The sequence below is a fragment of the Manis javanica genome, chromosome 17, assembly GCF_040802235.1.
Source record: "Manis javanica isolate MJ-LG chromosome 17, MJ_LKY, whole genome shotgun sequence".
Classification (NCBI taxonomy): domain Eukaryota; kingdom Metazoa; phylum Chordata; class Mammalia; order Pholidota; family Manidae; genus Manis; species Manis javanica.
The window spans coordinates 28,460,301-28,485,907 of NC_133172.1; the positions used below are offsets into that span (position 1 = coordinate 28,460,301).

Genomic DNA, 25,607 nt, shown 5'->3' on the forward strand with positions numbered 1-25,607 from the left:
TAAATTTCTATAATTTGTGTTTATTAGAAAAACAAAATAAAAAATATTGTACTATATTTGCATTCTATTAAATCATGCCAGCTTTTGTTACATATTAAAAAAATTAACTATTCTTTTGAATAAAACCATGAGTTATGGTCATGAACAAGTGAATGGTGCCAGATAATACCACTACTATTGAACACTAAAATGATATATAAGTCCTGGCTAATGCAATAAGAACAGAAAAAGAAAGAAGAGTCATACAACTGCACAGCGAGAGCTTTAACTATACTTATTTTCAAATGAAATGACATATGCATGGGAAACCCAAGAGAATATAAAAGCTTTTAAAATAAGAGAATAAAGCAAGATTGGTGAATATAAGATCCATATGTGACAATCAATAGTCTTCTCACATACCAATAATAATCAGATGAAAACTAATAGAAAAATCACAGAAACAATTAAATCTCTAAGTTATCAAAGAGTAATCTAATGAAATATGCAAGTTTTATGAAGATGATGACAAAAACATTACTAAAGAATATTTTAAGAAAATACGAACAACTGTTATGAACTGCAAGATTCAACATCACAAATATGCCAACTCTTTACAAACTAATCTTTAAATAAAATATAATCAAATCAAAGTCCCAACAGGTTTTTTTGATCAAAGAAGAAAAATTAATTTAAAAATTTTATGTGGATGAACAAAAGGACAAGAGTAATCAAGACAATTATGAAGGACAAAATTACATGGGAAGATTTTCTCTACAAGATATCAAAACTTATTTTAGAGCTACAATTATTAACACAATATAGAATCAGTAGCAACTGACAAATGAGATAAAGCACCAGAATAGAAGGCACAGGGATAGAACCATGTACATAGAAAAACGATAAATGACAAAGGTGGCATTAGAATCAATGGGGAAAAAAGACTGTCTGATAAATATGGGAACAACTAGACATTCAAGAAGAAAAGAATATAATTACATCCCTTTGATGCAGTACACATGAATAAACTTAGATTAAAACCTGTATGTGAGAAGGAAAAATTTAAAACTTTTATGATAAAATACAGGAAAATATCTTTGTGGTTACAGGATATATTAGTATTACCAAAAAAAGATCAAGAAAACTTGGACTGCAAATAAATTTGTATTTAAAGTACATAAACATTTCTAATATTAAACTGGATATAAGTATCCCTATTCTCTATAATTTTTTGTCACATGAGAGGAGTCTGATGAGTGCCAGTGGTTATCACTGATGCTGTCGTAGCTTACATGCAATGACATATAAAAACATTCTAGAGTATATATTCAATTGAGCTACACAGGCATAAGATTATGCTAAAATTAGTTTACATATTTTATTAGAGATATAATTCATGCATTTTTACTTTCCAAATATAAAAATTAAATATAAAAATATATTTAGAATGAGCAAAATACCTGGAAACTTAAAGGGATATTAGATATGGTCATTTAACATGCAATTTTAAATTATATAACAAATGAAATTTGATATATAGATAACCACAAATTTGAATTTTCAGGTTGTGAAGAATGAGGATGATTTAGTCCAAACTTATGGTAACCACTAGGCCACATGTGGCTACCAAGCAATTGAAGTGTGATTAGACCAAATTCAGATGTACTGTAGTTTAAAACATACAGTGGATTTTGAAAAATTAGTATGCATACATAAAACACATACTAGAAAAACAAAAGTGTGTTTTGTAGAACATGTTATCTACATGTTTTATTATGTAAGGAGACGGCTGTGTGTGATGTACAAGCATACTTATATTAGCTCTTGGATTTTGGAGGGAGCTTATGTTTTTCAAGCTCAGAATTGCCTATAATCAGCAAGAGCATCTTAGGCAAACAGATCACCTTTAAATGTATATTTAAATTATATGTGTGTGCATATAATATTTATACATACATACATATATATATTAAATAAGGCAGAAGAAATTTCTTTCAACTTCACACAAATTTTTATTCAAATATCTTCCTCTTTTTGTTTTCTAATTCTCCTTCTTTCTAAAGGGCAGCTAAAGATTATTTCCATTCATCAGTGGGTCCTAAATATTGTTCTAGTCCTTGTTTAAAGCAAACAATCTTAGAAAGATTACAAATGGGGATTCTGTGTATGAAAGTGTTAGTGTATAATACATGTTTTCACGTAAGTGAGACACAAAGATGAGAGGGAGAACATGAGATTCACAGAGGTCTCAGTGGTATCTGAATAATACAAAGCAAAATGTGACAAAAAGTAAGGATTTCTTAAGAGTGGTGGTGATTTGCAAGGAAAATGGATGAACACCAGGACTGGTTTAGTGAGTCTGGTGCAGGAACAGACTAGCCAAGTACTGTTGCCCCATTCCATATTTTAGATGGCAGATCATTATACACAAGTACCCAGAACTCAGGTGGAATGGGAGAGACTGAGTGAAGAAAAGGGATAAGCAGGCAACTTGTTCCTTCTATCCTGCCTGGACAGCAATCTGGTTGCCATTCTGTTACAGACCTGCTTTGCTCAGGCTTAGATAAAAAGCATTTCTGCATAATAAAAGTTGTGAAACTACTATTTTGGAATCCTTGATGCTGCTATTTCAGGAAAAAGCCAGTCATGGCAATGAGGAGGAAGGGAGAATGGTCCCATATGAGAGGAGAAAATAACCCAGCAACTAGAGTAGAAACAGTGATTATCAGATAATAACACAGTAAATATTACTCACTGACAGCACAGCTATGTACAATCTATGAGAAGAGAATAACTTAAGAAATGGTGAATATATACGAAAGCCTTGAGATTCTCACATTTTTTGTTTATTCTAAGTTTAACTCACAGAAACTTAGGAACATTCTGAATCTTGTTTTCTTACAGTTTTTATAGTTCTTTATACATTATGGACACAAGTTCTTTTGAGTGAGATTTGCAAATGTTTTCTTCTGTTCTATGGCTTTTTTTCTTTGAATCCCCATAAAAATGTATTCTGCAGAAGAAACATTTGAATTTTGATAAAGATGAATTTATCAATTTTTGTCTTTTTATTAATTGGGTTTTTGATGTCATGTCTAAGAGCTCTTCAATTAACAGAAAGGTCACAAGGATTTTCTGTTTTGTTCTACAAGTTTTATACTTTGACATTTTACACAAGTTTGTGATCCACTTTGAGTTGTATTTTGTATAAGGTATGAAGTGTAGGTTGAGCTGGTTCTTTTATTGTGTTTTTTTAAGGATATGTATGTTTTAATTGTATTTGCTACATTTCCAGCATTTAAAACAGTCCTTTTTGTCTATGGATTTCCAACTGTTCCAATATCATTTTTTAAAAAGACTATCATTTCATCACTGAAATGTACTGCATTTTTGTCAAAAAATCAATTGGCTGTACTTGTGTGATTCTTTGATCTGTTCCATTTATCTATATATCTATTGCTTTACCAAACCAGTTTTGATTACTGTAGCTATACAGAAAAATCTTTAACACACAGTGATTCCTACAATTTTCTTATTTTTCAAAACTGATTTAGCTATTCTAGTTATGTCTTTCCACCTGAGTAACAAAATCAGTTCGTTTATATCTACAAAAAAATTCTACTGTATTTTGATGGGACCGACATTAAATCGATGGAGAGACTAACTGGGGAGATGCGAAAAGTACTATCTTTTCTGTGTTAAGTTTCCCAATTCAAGAATATGTTAAAGTCTCTTCAGCTTTCCTTGATTTATTCATCAGTATTTTGGAGTTATTGGCAAATAGATTACAGATTTTATTTATACTTAAATATCTCATTGTTAAATTTTAAACTATACTGTTAATTTGTTTCCAACTGTTCACTGCCAGTATATAAAATAAGATTGATTTTTGCTTATTGATCTTATATCCTGCAACCTTCCAAAAGTCATTTATTAGTTCTATAATTTTTCTCTCCTACATTCTCTGAAGTTTTTTATGCAGACCATCTTGTCATCTGCAATAGAGGAAATCTGATTTATTCCTTTGCAGTTTCTGTCTTTCACTTCCTCTTCTTGCCTTCCTCTACTGGGTAAGATTTCAAGCACTGTGCTTCATGATAGCGGTGGAAGTACACATACTTGCCCGTTTCCAATCTTACGGAAAAACCATTAGTCTTCCAGAATTAAATATAAGGTTAGCTGTACATTTTTTTGTAATTCTTTATTAACGTGACAAAATTCCCTGTAATCCCATATTTATGAGAGTTTTTATCATGAGTGGGACTTGAATTTTGTCAAGTAACTTTCTTATGCTAATATGAATTCCCCCCTCATTAGACTATCAGTGGAAGAATGCAGTGAGTTTTTAATATTAAACTAATACTGCATTCACAGAATAAGCTACATACACTTGGTTGTAAAGAGGGATTGTACTGAATCTATATAGATTGCTTTGGGCAGGTTGGCCATTTTGACAATATTAATTCTTCGTATCCATGAGCATGGGATCCTTATTATCTTTTAAAAGGCTGTAAGGTCTGTAGCAATATCCTCTTTTTCACTTTTGATGTGACTGACTTTGCCTGCTGTTTCTTGGTTTGTAGTTTTATTGAATTCTTCTTTTATCTGTATTATTTCTTTCCAACTGCCTGAGTTTACTTTGCTTTCTTTTTCTTATTTTTTTCTAGATTGTTGATTTGATACAGCTATTTTCAAATGTAAACATTTAGTATTATAAATTTTCTCATAGATACTGCTTTATTTGTATTTCACAGATATTTTTATATATATCTTCATTTTCACTTAGTTCAATATATTTAAAAATTTTCCTTGAGACTTCACTCACATATCATTTACAAGGGCATTATTAAATTTCTAAGTGTTTAGAGACTTTCCTGTTATCTTTTACTGACTTTTAGTTTAATTCCATTACAGCCCTATGTTTTACAGATAATTTGTTAAGGTTGGTTTTACCTTGGTAAATGTTCCATGTGCTCACATGAAAAAAGTGTGTATTATTCTGTTGTAAGTGGAGTGCTCTGTAAATGTGAATTAGATCTTTTTGGTTAGTAATATTGTTCAGTTTGTCTTTATATTATTGATCTTGTGTTTAATGGTTCTATAGATTGAGAGAGGGTTACTGATGTCCCTGACTGTATTTGTAAGATTTGTTTATTTTTCCTCTCAGTTCTATCAGCTTTTGCTTCATGTATTTAGCTCTGTTGTTTGGCACATACACATTTAGGACTGCACTATCTTCTTGGTGAATTAACCCTCTTATAATCCTGTAATACTTTGTTATTGATAATTTTCTTTGCTCTAAAGTTTACTTTACTGATATTAAAATTGCTACTCCAGTTTTCATTTCACTGTTGTTGGTATTGCACCTTTGCTTGTGTTTTTACTTTTAACTTACTAACGACTTGCTTTTACTTTTAACTTACTAACTTAACTTACATTTGAAGTGATTTTCTTGTAGACAGCATATTACAGGGTCAGGATTTTTTTTATCCATTCTGATAGTCTCTGTCTTTTAATTAATGTGTTTCAACCATTTGCATTTAACCTAAGTATTGTGTGTTAAGTCAGTTATGTCATCAATTCCTGCTTTCTCCACCTTTTTTCATTCTTATCCCCTTTTCTGCCTATGAGTTAGTTGTTTGAATATTTAAAAAATATGGCATTTTAATTTGTTATTTTGTTTCTAGCTATCTGTATCTTTTTTCTTTAGTGGTTGCTCTAAAGATTACATTTACATACAACATATGTCAACATATACTAGCACCACTACCACTCAACTTGAATGAAGAAAACTTTATTTACTCTTTATGGTATGATTATCTTGAATATTACCTCTTCATACATCAAGAGCCATTTCACAAATGTTACATTATTTGCTTTTGACCATCAAACACAGATTAAGTAATTCAAGAGGAAAATAATAATCTATTTTATTTATACAGATATTTGCCATTTTTTTCTTTCTTCACTGTTGATATTGTTTGATATTATTTTGTCTGAATAATTTCTTATAATGAGTTTACAGTAAGTCAAGTGATTACAGATTTTAAAGGCTTTCATCTGTTGAGAATATATTTATTTAATCTTCATCCTTGATGGGTATTTTTGCTACACAAAACAAACTAAATAAACTGGGTTTATGATTTTCTTTCAGTTCCTAAAAAATCTTGAGAAAGAGGAACAAAGCTGGGGGTATCATCCTCCTGGTTTTTCAAGCTATATTATCAAGCTACAATGATTAAAACAGTATGACACTGGCTCAAGAACAGACCCACAGATCAATGGAACAGAATAAAGAGAGAAGAAATAAACACACACATATCTGGTCACTTAATATATGACACAGGAGCCATGAATACACAATGGGGAAAAAACAGTCTCTTAAATAAATGGTGCTGGAAAAACTGGCAGCTACATGTAAGAGTATGAAATCGGATCCTTGTTAAAGCATACAAAAAAGTAAACATATTCATTTTATCTTCACCCTTGACAGATAATTTTTCTAGGCAAAGAATTCTGGGTTTATGATTTTCTTTCAGCTCTTAAAAAATGTTATGACAATTCCTCTTGGTTGTCATGGTTCCTGATAAGAAATACGTAATTGTTTGAATACTATTCACTTAAAGGAAATGCTGTTTCTTTTGATCATTTTCATGATTTTTTTTTTCATCTTTAGTTTTCATAAATTTGATTAGGATATGTGGATTTCTTTGGGTCTAATATGTTTGAAGTTGGCTTACTTTTTTCAATTTGTAGGTTATGTCTTTCAATAAATTTGGGTATTTTTCAACCATTATTTCCTCAAATACTTTTCAGTCATGCATTTGGGTCTTCAAAGACAGGAATGCTAGATCTTTTATAATTGTATCACAGAATTCTAAGACTTTGTTCTTTGTCTTCCATCTATATTCTCGGGGTAGATCATTTCTTTTTATGATAAAGTTCAAGGGAATTCTTTCTTCTGTGATGTGCATTCTGCTACTGAGGCAGCATTCCATGAGTTTTAAATTTCAGTTATTGTGGTTTTCAGTTCTAAAATTTCCATTTTGATCTACTTTATTTCTTTGCTCTTTTTCTACTTATTTCAATAGGGCTTATAATTGTTGGAGTATTTTTATGATAGTGGTTTACACTTTTTAGATAATTAGGATATTTGTGTTATCTTGTTGGCACCTATCAGCTATCAGTTATGCAAAGGCAGAGCTTTGTGTAACTGGCTTGTTTCTTTGATACTTGATGTTATAAAACTGTAGTTTCTATTCAAATCTATTTTAGAGGAGTCAATCAGAATGCATGTCCCAACTCACTTTTGGGGACATCAGCTGTAATGTCAGTTTACATTTTGAAGTCATTGCAATGCTCTTCTGGTCTTGTCTGCTACCAGAAACCACTCTGAAACCTAGGCAGTACTCCACAATATAGTTCAGTTGTCCAAAGTTATTCTCTGTTGACCCTCGTCACTTCCATGCACAGGACACTTACAGGAATTTCCAGAACTTCAAACATAGATTTAAGAATCTTTCTCTGACTCTCTCCTCTCCTTAATCTTCTCTGCCTTCTCTTGTTGGTAGATGGTAGGGCACTGGCTCTTTCCTGACATTTGCTTATAATAAGGTGGGGATGGTCAACAACACTCCATTCCCAGAGTTTGCAAAGCACGTAAGAGGGACAGGAAGGGATGACACTTCATTAATGGGAATGGTCAAAAGGGCTTTGCCTCAGTCTCTTTACCAAGTGAGAAGCAGCAGAGTGCTACCTTTGCCTATGAATACACAGTTGGTATTTTCTTCAAGGCTCCACTTCCCAATCTCTATATCACCCAACAAAGGGGTAGTGGCTTCTGTCCTGATGTTCATTTAGAACAGAGCAGGTGCTATGGACTGAAATTGTGTTACCCTGAAATTCTTATGTTGAAGCCCTAACTTCTAATATGACTATATTTGGAAATAGAGCATTTAGGGTAATTAGGTTAAACTTAAGTCATAAGGGTGGGGACCTAATTCAACAGGAGACTTGTGTCCTGATAAGAAGAGATAGCAGAGACAGAGGAAAGGCCATATGAGAATACAGCAAGAAGGTGGCTGTTTATAAGCAATGAAGAGAGGATTCCACCAGAAACCAACCCTATGGAACCTTGATCTTGAAATTCTGGCCTCACAGTCTATGAGAAATAATAGCAAGCTTGCCTAAAAAGATTTTCACTGTACAGTTGTCCTCCATCTTCCCAGTCCTTTGGATTGAGAGTCTTGGGATTTTGTTTTGTCTTTGCCAGTGGTATTTCTGAGTTGCAGGTAATCTGGCACCCAGGCCAGGATATATAAGAAGGAAACAAACAAGCAGCTCTCCCCAACCCCCTAAAACAAAACAAAACAAAAGAAAACCCTAAAAGATTTCAAACAACAAGAAAAATGCAAAGACAAAAACAAGGGAACTCATACTGAGTAATCCCTCCAATCCTCAAGTCCCTAGCCAGTTCAACTTGTTTTTGCCAACTTTCAGAGTCTTATGATAATTGTTTTATGTAATTTCAGTTATAATTCAGAGGAAAAAGGTTTATTTTGATTATCCTATTTTCTCTGAAGTTGTAAACTATCATTTACTTTTGAATCTACTTCAACTGGACCATAATCCCCTGAAAACAATTTTGTTCAAGCTTTGCATTACTAAATCTAGTTCTCAGGTTTCAGCTTATTCACACTCTTAACAACGTTTAATGTAGTGATCATTTCTAACTCCTTCCAACTCTTTCTTCTGGAAGCAACAGTGATGGTTTCCCTCATTGGTCATACCTCCTCAGTGTCTTTTGTTTGCTAATTTTTCTTCCTGACTTGTAATTGTTGGGAGGCCCTATATGTCAATTATCAGATTCCTTCTCAATCTATACTAATTCCCTAAATTATCTCATTCATTCTTAAGGTTTTAAATACATAAATTGGCCTCTCCTCAAGTTTTTTCCACTTCAACTTTATATTATCTCTCCTGAACTTCATATTTACATATCCAATTATCTATACAACTCGTCCTCTGGGATGGCTAATGACCATCCCAAGCAAACAGGTTTTACACAAAGCCCAGAATGTTTCCTTTTTAGTGCTCCCATTTCAGGAAATGGTGCCCCCATTCACCCAGCTTGTCAAGGCAAAAACCTAGAGTTATCTTTGCCTCCTCTCATTCTCTTTGACTCTATATCTGATTCATAAGGAAAGCCTGTTGGTTCCACCTTCAAATATATAGAAAAACATATACTTTCCCATACCTTCACTGCTACCACCTTAAGTCGCCGTCATTTCTTGCCTAGAATTGTGCAGCTGCCTCCTAATTGGCTTCCCTTATTTGAATTTTGCCCAGCCTTACCCCAAACCCACTGCAGAAATAGCAGCAAGAATAATTAGGAATGTTTCTTTTAGAATTTAAATCCTGCTTCTGTTTAAATCCCTAAAGTTTTCCTATGATATTTCAAGTAAAAGCCAAAGTCTTCAATATGGCCCACAAAGCTGTAAATGATTTGGCCCCTGGCTACTTCTCTGGCCTCATTTCCTGCTATTTTCTAAATCACTGACTCCAGCCATACTCACTTTCCTGGAAAACTCTATGATCTTTCAGGACTTTCCTCCTTTACTTAGAATGCTCTTTAACTAGATATTCCTATGTTTTCTTGTTCATTGCATTCAGGTTTTTGCTCAAGTATCACTTAAAAAGGCCTCACCTGATTTCTATATAAAAAATTATGTACTATCTCTCCACTGTCCTCCACTCTGTCATAGTATTTTCTTGTTTAATTTTGCTCTTCATAGCACTTACATCTTACTTTTTTATAATATATTTACATATATTTGTTTGTATTTTATTCTTTTCATTTTACCATCTGTTTTAGGCAATAAGGGACTCTATTTGCTGTTCTTTCCATATAGAAGTATAGAGTATAGAAGAGGACCAGGAACACCTTCAATAAAATTTGTCCAGTGAGTAAATTAATGACCAGATTTTATGATGCAATATTTCTCACATGGCTATCTCCTCATCATTTCAGCCTAATATCAAATGGTATTACTTTGGCAATGCCTTATATGACAAATGTGTGAAGGTAGACATCACAGCTTCAGTCCCAAGCACTAGAACATGAAGCTCAATGAGTGGCAAGTACTTTGTCTTTTCTTGATCCTGACATTTGGTTATAATAAGGTGGGGATGGTCAACAACACTCCATTCCCAGAGTTTGCAAAGCACGTAAGAGGGACAGGAAGGGATGACACTTCATTAATGGGAATGGTCAAAAGGGCTTTGCCTCAGTCTCTTTACCAAGTGAGAAGCAGCAGAGTGCTACCTTTGCCTATGAATACACAGTTGGTATTTTCTTCAAGGCTCCACTTCCCAATCTCTATATCACCCAACAAAGGGGTAGTGGCTTCTGTCCTGATGTTCATTTAGAACAGAGCAGGTGCTATGGACTGAAATTGTGTTACCCTGAAATTCTTATGTTGAAGCCCTAACTTCTAATATGACTATATTTGGAAATAGATTCTTTCTTGATTCTTCATCTGAAAAATGCCCAGCACTATTTATTTTCTAAGTTAATGAATACATGAAAAAATTAATTTGTAGGAGACAAAAAAATAACACCTGAAAAATGCCCAGCACTATTTATTTTCTAAGTGAATGAATATATGAAAAAATTAATTTGTAGAAGAGAAAAAAATACCTTCACAAACTAAAATAACATGAACATTAGGACAGAACAGAAAAAAATAAATCAGTTTAGTTGATTAAAGGAGTATTTTAGATATTTTCAAGGTTATTATTATAGTAAGAACTGAGTTTTTTCCTCTAAGATTACATATTATATTGCCTCCACTTTTTGCAGAAGCTGTCAACCATTAACATTCTACTAGTTTTTATTGTACATAATGGAAAATGTACATAATGTGAGATTTAAACAATGTTAAAATATACAACTCAATGGCATTATGTACATTCACATTGTTGTACAGTCACTACCACTATTCATCTCCAGAATTTTTTTCATCTTCAAAAACTGACTCTGTACTCATTGAATACTATTTCCCTACTCCCTTCTCCCCCCTCACCTCTTGATAACCATAATTCTTTCTGTCTGTATGAACTGGACTCCTCCAGGTACTTCATGTAATTGGAACAAAAAAGTTATTTGTCCTTTTGTGACTGGCTTATTTCACTTAGCATAATACCCTCAAAGTTCATGCACATTGTGTCAGAATTTCCTTCTGTTTTATGGCTGAATAATATTCTATTACATCTACCATGTTTTGTTCATTCATCTATTGATGGGCACACCGGTTGCTTTCATCGTAGCTGCTGTGCATAATGTTGCTATGGACATGGTTTACAAATATCTGTTGGCCCTGTTTTCAATTCCTTTGGTTATAAAACCAGAAGTGGACTTGCTAGATCACACAGTAATTCTATTTTTAATTTCCTGAGGAATCACCATACTGTTTTCCATAGCAGCTGCACCATTTTACATTCTCACCAGAAAAACACAAGTGCTCCAATTTCTCCACTTCCCTGCCAAACTTTTTTATCTTTTCTTTTTAAAAAAGTAATAGCCATCCTAACTGGTGTGAAGTGGTATTATTACATATTATTACTATTATTACAGTTTTGTGTTGTATTTCTTTAGTACTTCATGATGTTATTAGGCATCTTTTCATGTGGTTATTGGACATCTCTGTATCTTTTTTGGAGGAATGTTTATCCAAGTCCTTTATCCATTAAAAAATTATCTTCCTGATTTGTTGGAGTTCTATATCTACTGTGAATATTAACCCTTTCTCAGATATATGATTTATAAATATTTTCTCCCATTCTGTGATTGTTTTTTCACAGTTGATAGTGTCTTTTAATTTACATTTATCATTTTGATATAGTTCCATCTGTCTATTTTTGCTTTTGTTTCCTGTGCTTTCAGTGTTATATCCAGGAAATCATTGCCAAATCCAAAGTCATTAAGATTTCCTGCTATGTTTTCTTCTAAGTGTTTTATAGTTTTAGCCCTTAAGCTTAGGTCTTTGTTTCATTTTGAGATAATTTTTGTATATGGTGTAAGGTAAGGGGCCAATTTCATTTTTTTGCATGTGGATATTCAGTTTTCTCACCATTTGTTGAGAAAACTGACCTTTCCTGTTAAATGATCTTGGAACCTCTGTAAAAAAATCATTTGTTAAAAATCTTCTATGTGAAGGTTTATTTCCAGGCTTTCTATTCTATTCTATTGTCTGTCTTCATGCCAGTACCATACTTTTCTGATTATTACAGTTTGTAGTAAGTTTTAAAAGCAGGAAGTCTGAGACTTCCAACTTTGATATTTTTCAAGATTGTTTGGCTATTCCACTAGGTTTCAAAAATTTAGTATTTAAGCCCCATCTATCATCTTTCATATGTGTTGTGTTCAGTTCATTTATAGCAAACTCAGTTTGCTCATCTCTAAAATAGGGTAACAATAGTATCAGCTTACTGGGACGGTGAGGATTAAATGAAATACCATATTTAAAACTCTTAGTGAAGCACCAGGACACATCATCAATGCTCAGTAAATAATGGCAATTATACTGACAAAAATGTACCAATACACAACCTTTGACAGACAGAATAATGGCCACCCCAATCCTAATCCCCAGGACTTCTGAATATGTTATCTTATACGGCAAAAGTAACTTTTCAGAAGTGATCAAGTTAAGGACCCTGAGGTGTGGGCCCAATGACCTTATGACAGGGAGGAGAGCAAAGTTAGAGCTAGTAGGTGAGGTGAAGACAGCAGTAGAGGAGAAAAAACGTGATGTGATGTGGGGCCAGAAGATTTGCTCATATGGCTTTAGGAGAATGATAGTTTCTAGAAGCTGAAAGAGGAAAGGAATGAACTTTCCACTTGAGCCTTGAGGAGAAACGAGCCCTGCTGACAACTTGGTTTTAGCCTTAGAAAACTCATATGGAAAATTTTAACCTCCAGAACTGTTGTAGAATAAATGTGTTGTTTTAAGCTGCTAAATTTGTGTAGCAAAAGGAAACTAATACATATTTTGGTATCAGATGTGGGTTGCTGTGGCAACAAATACTTAAAAATGTGGTAGTGGCTTTGAAATTGGGTAACTCGAGGAAACTGGAACAATTTTGAGGATTCTGATAGAAAGAGTCTACACTGCCTTGAACAACCTTGCAAAGGCTCAGAATGATATGGCAAACATGAGCAGGAAAACCTGTATCTTTGCAGAGAATATCTAAATCATCATAAACAGATTGCTGATAGGAATACAGATGTTAAAAGCTCTGCTGGTGAGGGCTTGGGAAGAGATGAGGAATGTATTACTGGAAACTGGAAGAAAGGAGATCCTTGTTAATAAAGTTAATTAAGTGGCAGAAAGCTTAGCTGATTTGTGGCTAATGGGAAGCAGAGAAGTAATGAATGTGGGCATTTAACAGAGTAGGTTTTGAAGAAAAGTTTTGAAAATAAAACTTGGTTTTATGGCTAATAGTAAAATTTCAGAGGAAAGAGATAAATTGAGGGAAGAACTGTCAATCAAAAAGAAACCAAAATTGGATGATTTGGTAAAATTTCAGCCTAAACAGATTGCAAAGACACAAATTAAAAGATTCTCCATTAACGGAGAATGTTCTCAAGTGTTTTACAAATTGGCTGCATCGTTTTACATTTTTGCCAGCAGTATATGAGGGCTCCAATTTCTCCACATCCTTAACACACTTGTTATTATTCTTTTTATTTTCGCTGTTAGTAGGTATAAAGTGGTATTTCATTACGGTTTTGATGTATATTTTGCTAATCATGTTGAGCATCTTTTCATGTGTTTTTTGCCATTTGTTTATCTTCTTTGTAGAAATGTCTATTCAACTGGCTTTAAAGATTAAAAGTGAGTATTAACTTCTTTGTTAGAACTCATGGGCAGGGTTAATCTCTCAAATTATTCATTTCTTTTCTGTCTTATGTAATGTTGGACATCCATGGCATACGAGTACTAGCTCTTCAACTACTGACCTCACTTCCTCAAGGAATTCTTCCCATTTGAAACCTTCTAGAATAGGTGAAATGGCCCTGCTGTACATTTTTACTGCACTATTTCAAGTGCTACTCCACCATAGCACTTAACATTTTGTAAAGAATTGTGCAGTTAGACTAAAACATGAAAGTAAGGATAAATATGTATCTTGCCTGGTTCTGTATCTTCACATACTAGCATAATGCTGCTTTCCAAGTGCAGGCAAATTATTGAGTGAATAAATATTCAGCACAATAAAATGGAAAGTTCAGTGAACTGGATTCATAACTACCTAAGTAATCATTCACTTCCACTACTGAGTGATCTTAGATAAGTCACTTAACCTCTCTGAACCCCATCTAATTCATAAATTAAGTGGATAAAGAGATTTTAAATGTCCTTTCAGTTCTAAAAGCCTATGAAGCCATGCTTTTAAAAAGTAGAGGGAAACAGTACTCTGTGTCTTTATAAAAGTAAATATAGTGTGACTAATAGTGTGACTAAATAGGCACACTAAAAGACAATGAAAACAAAACACACAGACCAGCAAGCAAAACCAAACAGTGCCCATTAGATAATGTTCCTTCCCATATCAATAAAGAATTAAAGGTGGTTCTTCCTGCCAATTTTCACTGGAGACAATAGACTAGAACTGAAGAAAATGGGGATTAATATATTACAATAAAGTCAAATCTCTAAATGTGTGTGTCTCTTTTGATTTAGACTAAAAGTAAATATTTCTAATTCTTTCAGCTTAGTATTTTATATGACTGACAAATGGTGATAATATAGAGAATGACAGTATAATTTGACAGAATATCAGAACTTCATCTTTTACCTTTCATATATTTCTAAACACTTTTTTCAAAGAACCCAGATCAAATTTTGTTTAGCAGATTTAAATAAACAATCCTTTGTTAATCTATTTTCTTGTTATGGACCCTTGACTTGTTTCCTATTTGGTATTATGAATAAACATACTCAGAACATTTCTTCCTAAGTTATTCATGAACTTCAGTTTTTATTTCTCTTGCATAAGTACCTAGGAATTTAAATGTTCGATCATAGGAAAGGTATGGTTGAGTTCATAAACTGCCAGACTTTACCAAAATGACTGTACAACTTTACACTGCTGTAAAAAAATGTATACGAGTACTAGCTCTTTAACATCCTTACCAAAATTTGGTGTTACTGGTTTTTTTTTTTACTTTTGTTAAAAATTTTTTTATTTTGGTAGCACTAATCTACAATTACATGAGCAAGATTATGGTTACTAGACTCCCCGCATTACCAAGTTCCCCCCACATACCCCATTGCAGTCACTGTGCATCAGCGTAGTAAGATGCTGTAGAATCACTACCTATCCTCTGTGCTGTACAGTCTTCCCCGTGCCCAGCACCCACATATTATGCATGCTAATCGTAATGCCCCCTTTCTCCCCTCCCCACCTTATCCCTCCCTTCTCACCCATCCTCCCCAGTCCCTTTCCCTTTGGTAACTGTTAGTCCATTCTTGTGAGTCTGTTGCTGTTTTGCTCCTTCAGTTTTTTCTTTGTTCTTATACTCCACAGATGAGTGAAATCATTTGGTACTTGTCTTTCTCCGCCTGGTTTATTTCACTGAGCATAATACCCTCTAGCTCCATCCATGTTGTTGCAAATGGTAGGATTTGTTTTCTTCTTATGGCTGATTAATATTCCATTGTGTATATGTACCACATCTTTATCCATTCATCTACTGATAGACACTTAGGTTGCTTCTATTTCTTGCCTATTGTAGATAGTGCTGCGATAAACATAGGGGTGCATATGTCTTTTTCAAACTGGGCTGCTGCATTCTTAGGGTAAATTCCTAGGCGTGGAATTCCTGGGTGAAAGGGTATTTCTATTTTGAGTTTTCTGAGGAATCTCCATACTGCTTTCCACAATGGTTGAACTAGTTTACATTCTCACCAGCAGTGTAGGAGGGTTCCCCTTTCTCCACATCCTCACCAATATTTGTTGCTGTTTGTCTTTTGGATGGTGGCAATCCTTACTGGTGTGAGGTGATATCTCATTGTGGTTTTAATTTGCATTTCTCTGATGACTAGTGATGTGGAGCATATTTTCATGTGTCTGTTAGACATCTGAATTTCTTCTTTGCAGAACTGTCTGTTCAGTTCCTCTGACCATTTCTTGATTGGATTATTTGTTTTTTGTTGGTTGAGGTGCAGGAGCTCTTTATATAATTTGGATATCAACCCTTTATCGGATCTGTCATTTATGAATATATTCTCCCATACTGTAGGATGCCTTTTTTGTTCTATTGGTGGTGTCCTTTGCTATACAGAAGCTTATCAGTTTGATGTAGTCCCAGTTGTTCATTTTTGCTTTTGTTTCTCTTGCCTGGGAAGATATGTTCATGAAGAAGTCGCTCATGTTTATGTCCAAGAGATTTTTGCCTATGTTTCTTTCTAAGAGTTTTATGGTTTCATGGCTTACATTCAGGTCTGTGACTCTGTTCTTGTGCCAGTACAAAATTGTCTTGATTACTGTGGCTTTGTAGTAGAGCTACTGTCTGTTCAGTTCCTCTGCCCATTTTTTAATTGGGTTATTTGCGTTTTGCTTGTTGAGGCGTGTGAGCTCTTGATATATTCTGGACGTCAAGCCTTTATCGGATCTGTCATTTTCAAATATATTCTCCCATACTGTAGGGTTCCTTTTTGTTCTATTGATGGTATCTTTTGCTGTACAGAAGCTTTTCAGCTTAATATAGTCCCACTTGTTCATTTTTGCTGTTGTTTAACTTGCCCAGGGAGATATATTCAAGAAGAGGTCACTCATGTTTATGTCTAAGAGGTTTTTGCCTATGTATTTTCCCAAGAGTTTAATGGTTTCATGACTTACATTCAAGTCTTTGATCCATTTTGAGTTTACTTTTGTATATAGGGTTAGACAATGGTCCAGTTTCATTCTCCTACAAGTAGCTGTCCAGTTTTGCCAGCACCACCTGTTGAAGAGACTGTCATTTCGCCATTGTATGTCCATGGCTCCTTTATCAAATATTAATTGACCATATATGTTTGGGTTAATGTCTGGATTCTCTAGTCTGTTCCATTGGTCTGTGGCTCTGTTCTTGTGCCAGTACAAAATTGTCTTGATTACTATGGCTTTAAAGTAGAGCTTGAAGTTGGGGAGTGAGATTCCCCCCTACTTTATTCTTCTTTCTCAGGATTGCTTTGGCTATTCGGGGTCTTTGGTGTTTCCATATGAATTTTTGAATTATTTGTTCCAGTTCATTAAAGAATGTTGCTGGTAATTTGATAGGGATTGCATCAAATCTGTATATTGCTTTGGGCAGGATGGCCATTTTGACAATATTAATTCTTCCTAGCCATGAGCATGGGATGAGTTTCCATCTCTTAGTGTCCCCTTTAATTTCTCTTAAGAGTGACTTGTAGTTTTCAGAGAATAACTCTTTCACTTCTTTGGTTAGGTTTATTCCTAGGTATTTTATTTTTTTTGATGCAATTGCGAATGGAGTTGTTTTTCTGATTTCTCCTTCTGTTGGTTAATTGTTAGTGTATAGGAAAGCTACAGATTTGTGTGTTGATTTTGTATCCTCCAACTTTGCTGTATTCCGATATCAGTTCTAGTAGTTTTGGGGTGGAGTCTTTAGGGTTTTTTATGTATAGTATTATGTCATCTGCAAATAGTGACAGTTTAACTTCTTTACCAATCTGGATTCCTTGTACTTCCTTGTTTTGTCTAATTGCCGTGGCTAGGACCTCCAGTACTATGTTAAATAACAGTGGGGAGAGTGGGCATCCCTGTGTAGTTTCTGTTCTCAGAGGAAAAGCTTTCAGCTTCTCGCTGTTCAATATAATGTTGGCTGTGGGTTTATCATAAATGGCCTTTATTATGTTGAGGTACTTCCCCTCTATTTCGATTTTGCTGAGAGTTTTTATCATGAATGGATGTTGAACTTTGTCAAATGATTTTTCAGCATCTATGGAGATGATCATGTGGTTTTTGTCTTTCTTTTTGTTGATGTGGTGGATGATGTTGATGGACTTTCGAATGTTGTACCGTCCTTGCATCCCTGGGATGAATCCCACTTGGTCATGATGTACGATTCTTTTGATGTATTTTTGAATTCGGTTTGCTAATATTTTGTTGAATATTTTTGCATCTACGTTCATCAGGGATATTGGTCTGTCGTTTTCTTTTTTGGTGGGGTCTTTGCCTGGTTTTGCTACGAGGGTGATGTTAGGTTCATAGAATGAGTTTGGGAGTATCCCCTCCTCTTCTATTTTTTGGAAAACTTTAAGGAGAATGGGTATTAATGTCTTCCCTGTGTGTCTGATAAAGTTCCAAGGTGAATCCATCTGGCCTGGGGGTTTTGTTCTTGGGTAGTTTTTTGATTACTGCTTCAATTTCGTTGCTGGTAATTGGTCTGTTTATATTTTCTGTTTCTTTCTGGGTCAGTCTTGGAAGGTTGCATTTTTCTAGGAAATAGTCCATTTCTCCTAGGTTTCCCAGCTTGTTAGCATATAGGTTTTCATAGTACTCAATAATAATTCTTTGTATTTCTGTGGGGTCCATCGCGATTTTTCCTTTCTTGTTTCTGATACTGTTGATTTGTGTTGACTCTCTTTTCCTCTTAATAAGTCTGGCTAGAGGGTTATCTATTTTGTTTATTTTCTCGAAGAACCAGCTCTTGGTTTCATTGATTTTTGCTATTGTTTTATTCTTCTCAATTTTATTTATTTCTTCTCTGATCTTTATTATGTCCCTCCTTCTGCTGACCTTAGGCCTCATTTGTTCTTCTTTTTCCAATTTTGATAATTGTGACATTAGATCATTCATTTGGGATTATTCTTCCTTTTTTAAATATGCTTGGATTGTTATATACTTTCCTCTTAAGACTGCTTTTTGCTGTGTCCCACAGTAGTTGCGGCTTTGTGTTGTTGTTGTTATTTGTTTCCACATATTGCTGGATCTCCATTTTGATTTGGACATTGATCCACTGATTATTTAGGAGCGTTTTCTTAAGCCTCCATGTGTTTGTGAGCCTTTTTGCTTTCTTTGTTCAGTTTATTTCTAGTTTTATGCCTTTGTGGTCTGAAAAGTTGGTTGGTAGGATTTCAATCTTTTGGAATTTACTGAGGCTCTTTTTGTGGTCTAGTATGTGGTCTATTCTGGGGAATATTCCATGGGCACTTGAGAAGAATGTGTATCCTGTTGTTTTTGGATGTAGAGTTCTATAGATGTCTATAACGTCCATCTGTTCTAGTGTGTTGTTCAGTGCCTCTGTGTCCTTACTTATTTTCTGCCTGGTGGATCTGTCCTTTGGTGTGAGTGGTGTGTTGAAGTCTCCTATAATGAATGCATTGCATTCTATTTCCTCGTTTAGTTCTGTTAGTATTTGTTTCAGGTATGTTGGTGCTCCTGTATTGGGTGCATATATATTTATAATGGTTATATCCTCATGTTGGACTGAGCCCTTTATCATTATGTAATGTCCTTTGTCTTTTGTTACTTTCTTTATTTTGAAGTCTGCTTTGTCTGATACCAGAATTGCAACACCTGCTTTCTTCTCTGTGTTGTTTGCATGAAATATCTTTTTCCATCCCTTGACTTTAAGTCTGTGCATGTCTTTGGGTTTGAGGTGAGTCTCTTGTAAGCAGCATATGGATGGATCTTGCTTTTTTATCCATTCTATTACTCTGTGTCTTTTGATTGGTGCATTCAGTCCATTTACATTTAGGGTGATTATTGAGAGGTATGAACTTATTGCCATTGCAGGCTTTAAGTTTGTGGTTACCAAAGGTTCAGGGTTAGCTTCTTTACTATCTTACTGTCTAACTGAACTCATTTGTTGAGCTATTATAAACGCGGTCTGATGATTCTTTATTTCCCTCCCTTCTTATTCCTCCTCCTCCTCCGTTCTTCATATGTTGGGTGTTTTGTTGTGTGCTCTTTTTAGAAGTGTTCCCATCTAGAGAAGTCCCTGTAGGTTGCCCTGTAGAGGTGGTTTGTGGTTGGCAAATTCCCTCAACTTTTGCTTGTCTGGGAATTGTTTAATCCCTCCTTCATATTTAGATGATAATCGTGCTAGATACAGTATTCCTGGTTTGAGGCCCTTCTGTTTCATTGCATTAAGTATATCATGCCATTCTCTTCTGGCCTGTAGGGTTTCTGTTGAGAAGTCTCATGATAGCCTGATGGGTTTTCCTTTGTAGGTGACCTTTTTTTTCCTCTCTGGCTGTCTTTAATACTTTGTCCTTGTCTTTGATCTTTGCCATTTTAATTATTATGTGTCTTCGTGTTGCCCTCCTTGGATCCCTTGTCATGGGAGTTCTGTGTACCTCTGTGGTCTGAGAGGCCATTTCTTCCCCTAGTTTGGGGAAGTTCTCGGGAATTATTTCTTCAAAGACACTTTCTATCTGTTTTTCTCTCTCTTCTTCTTCTGGTACCCCTATAATGCGGATACTGTTCCATTTTGTTGGTCACTCAGCTCTCTTAGAATTCTTTCATTCCTGGAGATCCTTTTATCTCTCTCTGCATTTGCTTCTCTGCATTCCTGTTCTCTGTTTTCTTGTCCATTAATGGTCTCTTGCATCTCATCCATTCTGTTTTGAAGTCCTTCCAGAGCTTGTTTTATTTCTGTATTCTCCTTCCTTAGTTCTTGTATATTTCTCTGCAGGTCCATCAGCATGGTTATGACTTTTGTTTTGAATTCTTTTTCAGGAAGACTGGTTAAATCTATCTCCCCAGGTTCCTTCTCAGGGGAAGATGTAGCAGATGCCGAAGCTGTCTGGATCATATTTTTTTGCCTTTTCATGTTGACTTGTGGTATTGTCTGTCAGCTGGGAGGGCCAAACTTTTCATTTGCTACTGGCCTTTCTTTACTGGGACAACTGCGTCCCCTAGTGGCTTGTGTTGGGTAATTGCGTGTAGACTGGGTCTTTGTGTCTTGCCAGGCCGATATGGAGGAATTGCCCTTTCTGCGGGCGTAGTCTGCCTTAGGTTGTTTCTCTGCTTTCGCAGCGCCCGGAGGGGTAATGGACCCGGGGTGGGGGGCTGTTCGGCTGTTTACCTCCGTGAGGGGTCTCAGAGCTGTTGCGCAGGGGGTTAGTGCGCCCAGTTTTCCCTGTAATTTCCAGCCACTGGGCTGTGACCTGTGTTGTATCTGTCGAGCTGTTATGTCCCTGTCCCTTTAAGACTTTCAAAATGCACTCGCTTTTCTTTGTCACAGGGGCATCAGCTTTGGAACCCGCTCAGAAGTCTTGCTGCCCTGTTTCCCTAGTTTCCAGCCCTCCATGCATGCACTGTGTCTGCGCTCTGGTGCGGGTGGCTGGGGCTGTGTGTTTAGCAGTCCTGGGCTCCGTCTCCCACCCGCTGGGAGCTGTGGGGAGGCGTGCTCGGGTCCCGCTGGGCCGGGGTTGTATCTTACCCCTTTCACCAGGCGCTGGGCTCTCGCATATGTGGATGTAGTCTGGCTGTGTCCTGTGTCTTCTGGTCTCTCTTTTAGGATTAGTTGTATTTGTTGTATTTTCAAAAATATATATGTTTTTGGGAGGAGATTCCCACTGTCCTACTCATGCTGCCATGTTGGCTCCGCCCCCTGTAAAGTCTGTAAAATACTCTTAACCAAAAATATGAAAATATTTTTTAGAGTTTACTAACCTATGAATGTAGGTGACTTCCCTACCCAGTTATTATTCATTAATCAAGTTTAGTTAATGATTTAGGTTGTAAGATTTAAAGATGTAGATTCTAATGCTAGAAACAAGTATACTCCCTAGTAATATTTGAACAGATGAAAATACTGATTGATCTTACCAAACCAGGTTTATTTTACAAACTACCACCAAACATTACTCTGCAGAATTGGCATGCAATGTTGTATTCTTTTGTTGTAATTTGGGATGTCTTGTTAGCATTCACATTCTTGGAAAAAAGATGGTGAATAACTTTACTTTAAACAGTAATTGTGGTGAAGCATTTTAACATAAAACATAAAATTAGTAAGAGATTTGATGTAATTTAAAATGATGATGAAACCCTTTGATACATTTCATAATGAAAATGAAAAACAAAAGAGGCTAGAAATATTCAAGTAGATATAAGCTTTTATACTGTCAGTTTCCTCTCTTTTCAAAGCAGAACATCTGGAACCTAATGTAACCTTTCCTTGATTAGTCAGAGAATCAACATGAAGCTGAATTATTCTATAAAGCGGAGGGTGAAGATAAACATGCAGATTACACTAAAGGGATAATTAGCTAATAATGTTCACTAGAAGTCTACAGTAATTAATTTCTTAATAAAGTCCCAGATTCCAATTTGCTTGTGGTCATTTTTCATCCTTGCATCCTTACATAATGGTGGCTTGAATGTACCACCAACACATCCAAATTATTCCTCTAGTTTCTGAATTACTAGTTTAAGAACCACATGCTGGTACATACTGTCCATTGACACTATACAGTTTTGGTGAGGAACTTTTCCTATGGAATATACAGACAGATGCTTGTTCCTTTTTCTTTTCAAGATTAAAAAGACTTCTGGATTTCCTAAATTTGTCTCTGGCTTGCTCCTTATTTCTCTTGAAACAGTGACTTTTACTACCTACCCAAATCACCTAGTTTCTTATTGAACCCCTCTAGTGATTTTCAGTAGTAGTTATATTTTTCAGGTCTCTGATTTCTGTTTGGTACTTTCTTGCATTTTCTTTTTATTTAAGTTCTGTGTTCATCCATTTTTCTCCCAAGATTGGTGAGCATCTTTTTGACCATATCTTTTTTTCACTAAATTACTTATCTCTATTTCACTAAGGTTTATTTTTTGGGGTTTTATCTTGGTTTTTCATTTGGAACATATCCCTATTTCCTCATTTTGTTTGACTCTCAGCATTTTTATGTACTAGACATTCTTACAGGAGTGGTCACAGGAAGACTGGGGGTGTGTTTCAGTCTGCTGACTGTATAGTTCCCTGAGGGTGGTAGCCTGTCAAGACTGTCTCTCCAATTGTTTCAGTCTTGTGGGGACCAGAAACCCAAGCCCTCACTGGCCATGAGAGCCAGGCATTCAAGGGGCATCTCCTGTATGGACTATGTACATATATCATCTTTGGTGGGGTTGCAGGGTAGGCACCAGGCCAGGGCAAACCCACCTGCCAGCTCTGGTGGGGAGGAGCTGTGGCAAGTGGTACTAGCAAGGTAGAAGGAGAGAGTAAAATGGTGACTACCTGCACCACCATCACCAAATACAGTGGAACAGTCATTTTAAGTTTGCCTTTCTTCTCTCAAAAACATGAAAATTCAGAGAATTAAGACAACATGGTTGTACAGTAAGCACAAGGAAATTACTATAATGGGACTGTCAAAGAAAAAAAAGGGTTTTCAGTCATGGTGGCATAGATGTAAAATGGTTGATCTCAGACCATGTTGTCTTGTTTAGAGTTACTTGAGGATTCTATAAAATGTTATTAATAGAGATCTTTTTCAAGTAACATTATTTTAGAGGTTAACTTATGGGAAATTAGGCTCTTAGTATAAGAAAAACAAAGAGAAATGCAAACAATAACTCTTCTCAAAACAAGCAAAAAATACGTTAATAAACAATGGTTTCAGAATTCTTTTTTATGAAATACATGTGGATTTTATTTTCTTCTACATAGTTATTCTCTACTTGATTTTCAAAATCTGCAGGAAAAAGGAGGTAGAGTTCTCCAACCCTTCAAATTAAAAATATCAATCCTGCCCTAATTCTCAGCAATACAGTAATCTTGAAATCAGTTAAAAATTCTACAATGCTTTTTTCAACAAAAGTGAACTCACATAGGAACAGATTATAATGCACACTATATCTTCTTCTTCTTCTGTTTCAAATAATATATTACACTGAATTCTTCCAGATGTACATCTCTCTTTCAAGTATAGGGCTAGTTCTCATCTAGAAATTTACTGAATACTGCAGTGAACTGAAATCTATCCTTCAATTCTCCGCTGTCCCAAAAGAACAGAAAAGGAACCCTGGGTTTTAAACGGTTGCTTTTACAAAAGCATCAAGAATCTATGACTGCCTCTTATGTGTCCTATAGAGCTACAGTATTTCCTGCTGAATTAGCTGTTAACACATCATTATTTTTAAATGGCAAAGAACTTAAATATTTAATAGTTTAAAACAGAAAATGTTGATAAAATATTTTTATCACTAAAATATAAATTTTACATAGATGTTCTTCTAAGGATGAGTAATCATAGACTTAAATGCACTTAAGGTGCAATTTCCTATTCCTCTGAATAGGGTTAATGCCTAAAATAAAGCAATATTGTATTGCCTTATTTTTATATGCCACTATACCTTTAAAAGGAATAATAACAACATTGAATTCACAGATTTATTTTGGTTACATCAGATTTACTTTTCTCACAGGTTATGAGTGTATGCCCTCTGTTTTATGGAGCATGATGACTGTGTCCCTGGACTGTTCTGTAAATACAACTCAGAGCAATTATACTTTCAAATCAAAGTCATTGGAAAGGTTTAAGAACAGACACTCTCTAAATTTTATAAATATTTAGGGACCCTCACTAATAATATGTTTTGCTAATAATCACATTTTTAGACAACATTGTTGGGTGTTAAAAGTAACAACATGCTTGATTTTTTTCCAGGGAAGTTGTACTGCATCATGAACCAGGTAGTAAATGTGGAGCTGAATCATCACTAATTTCAGAGCAAACAAATTAATGCTCAGAATAAAAATTATGGGTATGATGTAGGAGGCAAGAAAGGATAAATGCCAAGAAATACAAGTAATTTTGATATGAAGAAAACAATAAGGTATTAAAATATAGGAAGAGTCATATTTATGGAATCAGACATGCTACTGTTGTGCCATGAGTCCTTCCCAGAAGAGTCATATTCAGGGAATCAGCTAAGATTTAAGCTAATTATGAATTTAAGTATACTGGTTTATCTACTGGTACCTCAATTTAAGGGAAAAAACCAGGTGCAGAATTCAGAATCATTGATAATGCAATATATCCACACAAAAATGTCAATAGTCACGATGGAATTTTCAATGCTATCACAAAACAAGGAACAGCAAGACAATAGTTACTGAAAGTAATGTCAGTATGTGCTAAGTATCTTACCAATTGCTACATTATTTTTACCCCTAATCTTTATTACAACTCCACAACAGAGGTACAATTAGTACTCTCATCTTACAGTTAAGGAGCTTAGGTAATCTACCCAAGGTCAAACAGGTAGCAAGTGGATGAACTGAGATTAAAGCCTGGGATCAGCTCTTTAACCTTCATGATGTCCAGGATCACCTTCTTTAAAAATTTTAACCTTTTAAAGATCAAGTTTTCTTTTAATGAAAATTAAGCTTTATGCTAGATTAGACAGCCATTTCTGCTCTATAGCAAATATATTTGAAAAAGAGCAGGTATTCTAAGCAGTTAGGAGAAGTCAGTGACTATGTAAAGAAACAGGAACTGGGCTCATCATTTAAGGTATTGTACCATATTTAGGGGCTGTTTGTTTACAAAGTATCATAGTGAAGATATCTTATAAATATTTCTGGCTTGACTTAATTTCCATAC

The 25,607-nt window shown here is 35.1% G+C and overlaps 1 protein-coding gene and 1 long non-coding RNA gene across 2 annotated transcripts in view; one reads left to right on the plus strand and one right to left on the minus strand.

Moving 5' to 3' along the window:
- ITFG1 (integrin alpha FG-GAP repeat containing 1) overlaps window positions 1–25,607 on the minus strand; it is a 321,361-nt gene that overhangs the window by 126,313 nt on the left and 169,441 nt on the right. The window lies entirely within an intron of this gene.
- On the plus strand, window positions 920–25,598 carry LOC140847039 (uncharacterized). The gene is made up of 3 exons (XR_012126639.1): window positions 920–9,941; window positions 13,845–13,877; window positions 24,669–25,598. It is a non-coding gene; the product is annotated as an uncharacterized lncRNA (long non-coding RNA).